Source organism: Oncorhynchus keta, unplaced genomic scaffold, assembly GCF_023373465.1.
Source record: "Oncorhynchus keta strain PuntledgeMale-10-30-2019 unplaced genomic scaffold, Oket_V2 Un_contig_7836_pilon_pilon, whole genome shotgun sequence".
Classification (NCBI taxonomy): Eukaryota; Metazoa; Chordata; class Actinopteri; order Salmoniformes; family Salmonidae; genus Oncorhynchus; species Oncorhynchus keta.
The window spans coordinates 53,609-59,978 of record NW_026289704.1 but is presented as its reverse complement, the minus strand read 5'-3'; the positions used below and the strand labels follow the sequence as shown (position 1 = coordinate 59,978).

Sequence of the window (6,370 nt, the reverse complement as noted above, 5' to 3'; positions counted from 1 at the left end):
GTACTATATAGGGAATAGGGCTCTGGTCTATAGTAGTGTACTATATAGGGAATATGGTGCCAATTAGGACACAGAGATACAATGCTGAGGCCTTGTCCTTTCCAGAGAATGTTTGGAAAGACTCTCGGCAGGCCAATTGTAATACACACCTCAGAATAAGAGACTCATATTGGTCAATGATTTACAGTTCAACCAGCCCACAGAGGAGACAGGCAGAGTGTTTTTTTTAAAATTGAATGAATTTTTAGCCCAACAGGGGTTTGTAAAACAGCTCAGGGACTACAAATCACACGTTTGTCTTGGCTCTGTTCATTGAAATTAGATGGAAATAGTTACAAACACATAGTGTTTTACATCAGGATCTGTGAGTATTGGTTTTGAAAGCTGTTTAAATGGTTATTATTGTTTAAAACCGTGTCTAATGTGTGTAAATGTTGAGATGTCAACTTTCTAAGTTGTTGTTTATTTGTGAGGCCGTAGAGAAACGAGAGTTGCAACAGTCCCAATATCTAAATCAAAGCCTGTGAAAATGGTCCTCCTGCCCTTCAGCCTCTTCAGCCTTCCTGGACAGTGACCTCTTCTGTACAGGCTCATACTAAAGACATAGAGGAGCCTGTTTACAGATCACTACATAGATGACATGTGGGAGTTCCCTGTGGCTGAATGTGATGCTGAACTAGGTAGAAGAGTTCCCAAGTGAGGCTGATCCCAGAATGTGATGCTGAACTAGGTAGAAGAGTTCCCAAGTGAGGCTGATCCCAGAATGTGATGCTGAACTAGGTAGAAGTGTTCCCAAGTGTGGCTGATCCCAGAATGTGATGCTGAACTAGGTAGAAGTGTTCCCAAGTGAGGCTGATCCCAGAATGTGATGCTGAACTAGGTAGAAGTGTTCCCAAGTGAGGCTGATCCCAGAATGTGATGCTGAACTAGGTAGAAGAGTTCCCAAGTGAGGCTGATCCCAGAATGTGATGCTGAACTAGGTAGAAGTGTTCCCAAGTGTTGCTGATCCCAGAATGTGATGCTGAACTAGGTAGAAGTGTTCCCAAGTGAGGCTGATCCCAGAATGTGATGCTGAACTAGGTAGAAGTGTTCCCAAGTGTGAGGCTGATCCCAGAATGTGATGCTGAACTGGTAGAAGAGTTCCCAAGTGATCCTACTGAGGTAGAAGTGTTCCCAAGTGATCCTAGAATGTGATGCTGAACTAGGTAGAAGTGTTCCCAAGTGAGGCTGATCCCAGAATGTGATGCTGAACTAGGTAGAAGTGTTCCCAAGTGAGGCTGATCCCAGAATGTGATGCTGAACTAGGTAGAAGTGTTCCCAAGTGTGGCTGATCCTAGAATGTGATGCTGAACTCAGGAGAAGAGTTCCCTGTGGCTGATCCCAGAATCTGATGCTGAACTAGGTAGAAGTGTTCCCAAGTGAGGCTGATCCCAGAATGTGATGCTGAACTAGGTAGAAGTGTTCCCAAGTGAGGCTGATCCCAGAATGTGATGCTGAACTAGGTAGAAGTGTTCCCAAGTGAGGCTGATCCCAGAATGTGATGCTGAACTAGGTAGAAGTGTTCCCAAGAACTGAACTAGGTAGAAGTGTTCCCTGATCCTAGGATGCTGAACTGGTAGAAGTCCCAGAAGTGATTGAACTAGGTAGAAGAGTTCCCAAGTGTGGCTGATCCCAGAATGTGATGCTGAACTCAGGAGAAGAGTTCCCAAGTGGGCTGATCCCAGAATGTGATGCTGAACTAGGAAGAAGAGTTCCCAAGTGTTCCCAGAATGTGATGCTGAACTGATCCTAGAATGTGATGCTGAACTCAGGTAGAAGAGTTCCCAAGTGTGGCTGATCCCAGAATGTGATGCTGAACTAGGAAGAAGAGTTCCCAAGTGTGGCTGATCCCAGCTGAAGAATCCCAGAGTCCTAGAATGATCCCAGAATGTGATGCTGAACTAGGTAGAAGAGTTCCCAAGTGTGGCTGATCCCTGAGAATGTGATGCTGAACTAGGTGATGCTGAACTATGTTTCCCAGTAGATCCTAGAATGTGATGCTGAACTAGGTAGAAGTGTTCCCAAGTGTGGCTGATCCCAGAATGTGATGCTGAACTCAGGAGAAGAGTTCCCAAGTGAGGCTGATCCCAGAACGTGATGCTGAACTCAGGAGAAGAGTTCCCAAGTGTGGCTGATCCCAGAACGTGATGCTGAACTCAGTAGAAGAGTTACCAAGTGAGGCTGATCCCAGAACGTGATGCTGAACTCAGTAGAAGAGTTCCCTGTGGCTGATCCCAGAATGTGATGCTGAACTCAGTAGAAGAGTTCCCTGTGGCTGATCCCAGAATGTGATGCTGAACTCAGTAGAAGAGTTCCCTGTGGCTGATCCCAGAATGTGATGCTGAACTCAGTAGAAGAGTTCCCTTTGGCTGATCCCAGAATGTGATACTGAACTCAATAGAGTTCCTGGTACAACTCTTCTCTCTTCTTCAACCACCATGCTGTGTGCTTTACACTTCAATACATCAACATATTACAGCTCGTTTCATCACTTGGCATCTGAACATGATGCAATCCTATTGCAACACACTACAGTAGATTTGAAGGGAGGCAGTGACCCCTGGTGGTCAATCGGTGAAACTTCAGGTAGTATAGTATAACAGGACACTATGGAATAATCCCAAATGTCACCCTATAGTGTACAATTTATAAGCAGATGCCTATGGGGTGCCATTTTGGGACAGTGACAAGAATCAGTCATGATGTCTATATTACTTATGAGATGCTTATATCAAAGGGATTTACACCTGAATTGCTTGCTGTTTGGGGTTTTAGGCTGTGTTTCTGTACAGCACTTTGAGATATCAGCTGATGTAAGAAGGGCTTTATAAATACATTTGATTTGCTTTACAGTACAGTGGGAGAATTGTGTGTGTATGTAATCCCTGCAAGATTTGAAGTCACAACATTGGCTTTGCTAGAACCACAATGTTACCAGCCGAGCCACAACAGGTCTATCATAAACATTGCGTGAGAGTGCAGAGGTGCACTACTGCAAACTGTTCATGACCAGCGATCAGAACCGCCAGTCCACTTTATCCCTCACAGTACGGAGGTTTATACTGACACCAGCTCTGTGGAATCAGGTCACCTCTAGTGGTCTGACACCAGCTCTGTAGAATCAGGTCACCTCTAGTGTTCTAATGACACCAGCTCTGTAGAATCAGGTCACCTCTAGTGGTCTGACACCAGCTCTGTAGAATCAGGTCACCTCTAGTGTTCTAATGACACCAGCTCTGTAGAATCAGGTCACCTCTAGTGTTCTAATGACACCAGCTCTGTAGAATCAGGTCACCTCTAGTGTTCTAATGACACCAGCTCTGTAGAATCAGGTCACCTCTAGTGTTCTAATGACACCAGCTCTGTAGAATCAGGTCACCTCTAGTGTTCTAATGACACCAGCTCTGTAGAATCAGGTCACCTCTAGTGGTCTGACACCAGCTCTGTAGAATCAGGTCACCTCTAGTGGTCTGACACCAGCTCTGTAGAATCAGGTCACCTCTAGTGGTCTGACACCAGCTCTGTAGAATCAGGTCACCTCTAGTGGTCTGACACCAGCTCTGTAGAATCAGGTCACCTCTAGTGGTCTGACACCAGCTCTGTAGAATCAGGTCACCTCTAGTGTTCTAATGACACCAGCTCTGTAGAATCAGGTCACCTCTAGTGGTCTGACACCAGCTCTGTAGAATCAGGTCACCTCTAGTGGTCTGACACCAGCTCTGTAGAATCAGGTCACCTCTAGTGTTCTAATGACACCAGCTCTGTAGAATCAGGTCACCTCTAGTGGTCTGACACCAGCTCTGTAGAATCAGGTCACCTCTAGTGGTCTGACACCAGCTCTGTAGAATCAGGTCACCTCTAGTGTTCTAATGACACCAGCTCTGTAGAATCAGGTCACCTCTAGTGGTCTGACACCAGCTCTGTAGAATCAGGTCACCTCTAGTGTTCTAATGACACCAGCTCTGTAGAATCAGGTCACCTCTAGTGGTCTGAGAGAATCAGGTCACCTCTAGTGGTCTGACACCAGCTCTGTAGAACCAGCTCAGAATCAGGTCACCTCTAGTGTTCTAATGACACCAGCTCTGTAGAATCAGGTCACCTCTAGTGGACACCAGCTCTGTAGAATCAGACCTGCTGTGTTCTAATGACACCAGCTCTGTAGAATCAGGTCACCTCTAGTGTTCTAATGACACCAGCTCTGTAGAATCAGGTCACCTCTAGTGTTCTAATGACACCAGCTCTGTAGAATCAGGTCACCTCTAGTGGTCTGACACCAGCTCTGTAGAATCAGGTCACCTCTAGTGTCTGACACCAGCTAAATGACACCAGCTCTGTAGAATCAGGTCACCTCTAGTGGTCTGACACCAGCTCTGTAGAATCAGGTCACCTCTAGTGGTCTGACACCAGCTCTGTAGAATCAGGTCACCTCTAGTGTTCTAATGACACCAGCTCTGTAGAATCAGGTCACCTCTAGTGTTCTAATGACACCAGCTCTGTAGCTCTGTGGATCAGGTCACCTCTAGTGGTCTGACACCAGCTCTGTAGAATCAGGTCACCTCTAGTGTTCTGACACCAGCTCTGTAGAATCAGGTCACCTCTAGTGCTGACACCAGCTCTGTAGAATCAGGTGTGTTCTGACACCAGCTCTGTAGAATCAGGTCACCTCTAGTGTTCTAATGACACCAGCTCTGTAGAATCAGGTCACCTCTAGTGGTCTGACACCAGCTGTAGAATCAGGTGTGCTGAACTAGCTCAGAATCAGTCACCTAGTGATCTGACACCAGCTCTGTGAATCAGGTCACCTCTAGTGTTCTAATGACACCAGCTCTGTGGTCTGAGAATCAGGTCACCTCTAGTGTCAGGTCACCTCTAATGACACCAGCTCTGTAGAATCAGGTCACCTCTAGTGGTCTGACACCAGCTCTGTAGAATCAGGTCACCTCTAGTGTTCTGACACCAGCTCTGTAGAATCAGGTCACCTCTAGTGTTCTAATGACACCAGCTCTGTAGAATCAGGTCACCTCTAGTGTTCTAATGACACCAGCTCTGTAGAATCAGGTCACCTCTAGTGGTCTGACACCAGCTCTGTAGAATCAGGTCACCTCTAGTGTTCTAATGACACCAGCTCTGTAGAATCAGGTCACCTCTAGTGTTCTAATGACACCAGCTCTGTAGAATCAGGTCACCTCTAGTGTTCTAATGACACCAGCTCTGTAGAATCAGGTCACCTGGTCTGAGCTGTTCTCACTGCTCTATGACACCAGCTCTGTAGAATCAGGTCACCTCTAGTGTTCTAATGACACCAGCTCTGTAGAATCAGGTCACCTCTAGTGGTCTGACACCAGCTCTGTAGAATCAGGTCACCTCTGTGTTCTACTGACACCAGCTCTGTAGAATCAGGTCACACCACCAGCTCTGTAGAATCTCTAGTGTTCTAATGACACCAGCTCTGTAGAATCAGGTCACCTCTAGTGTTCTAATGACACCAGCTCTGTAGAATCAGGTCACCTCTAGTGTTCTAATGACACCAGCTCTGTAGAATCAGGTCACCTCTAGTGTTCTAATGACACCAGCTCTGTAGAATCAGGTCACCTCTAGTGTTCTGACACCAGCTCTGTAGAATCAGGTCACCTCTGGTCTGAGTGGTCACTGCTGTTTTGTCTAATGACACCAGCTCTGTAGAATCAGGTCACCTCTAGTGGTCTGACACCAGCTCTGTAGAATCAGGTCACCTCTAGTGGTCTGACACCAGCTCTGTAGAATCAGGTCACCTCTAGTGGTCTGACACCAGCTCTGTAGAATCAGGTCACCTCTAGTGGTCTGACACCAGCTCTGTAGAATCAGGTCACCTCTAGTGTTCTAATGACACCAGCTCTGTAGAATCAGGTCACCTCTAGTGTTCTGACACCAGCTCTGTAGAATCAGGTCACCTCTAGTGGTCTGACACCAGCTCTGTAGAATCAGGTCACCTCTAGTGGTCTGACACCAGCTCTGTAGAATCAGGTTACCCTAGTGTTGTAATCACCAGCTCTGTGAATCAGGTGACCTCTGTTCTAATGACACAGCTCTGTAGAATCAGGTTCTCATAGTGGTGACACCAGCTCTGTAGAATCAGGTCACCTCTAGTGGTCTGACACCAGCTCTGTAGAATCAGGTCACCTCTAGTGTTCTAATGACACCAGCTCTGTAGAATCAGGTCACCTGTGTTCACCAGCTCTGTAGAATCAGGTCACCTCTAGTGTTGCTAATGACACCAGCTCTGTAGAATCAGGTCACCTCTAGTGTTCTAATGATGTGACCAGCTCTGTAGAATCAGGTCACCTCTAGTGTC

The 6,370-nt window shown here is 46.6% G+C and overlaps 1 long non-coding RNA gene across 4 annotated transcripts; it reads left to right on the top strand.

Annotated features, from left to right (window-relative positions):
- Positions 1-364: 364 nt before the first annotated feature.
- LOC127926577 (uncharacterized) lies at positions 365-2,090 on the top strand. 4 transcript variants are annotated; one of them, XR_008124472.1, is made up of 6 exons: positions 365-780; positions 831-930; positions 1,031-1,080; positions 1,206-1,305; positions 1,403-1,552; positions 2,049-2,090. It is a non-coding gene; the product is annotated as an uncharacterized LOC127926577 (long non-coding RNA). The 4 variants fall into 4 exon arrangements; XR_008124473.1 differs by lacking the exon at positions 1,031-1,080 and having other exon boundaries at positions 881-980; XR_008124471.1 differs by lacking the exon at positions 1,031-1,080.
- The last annotated feature ends 4,280 nt before the right edge of the window (positions 2,091-6,370 follow it).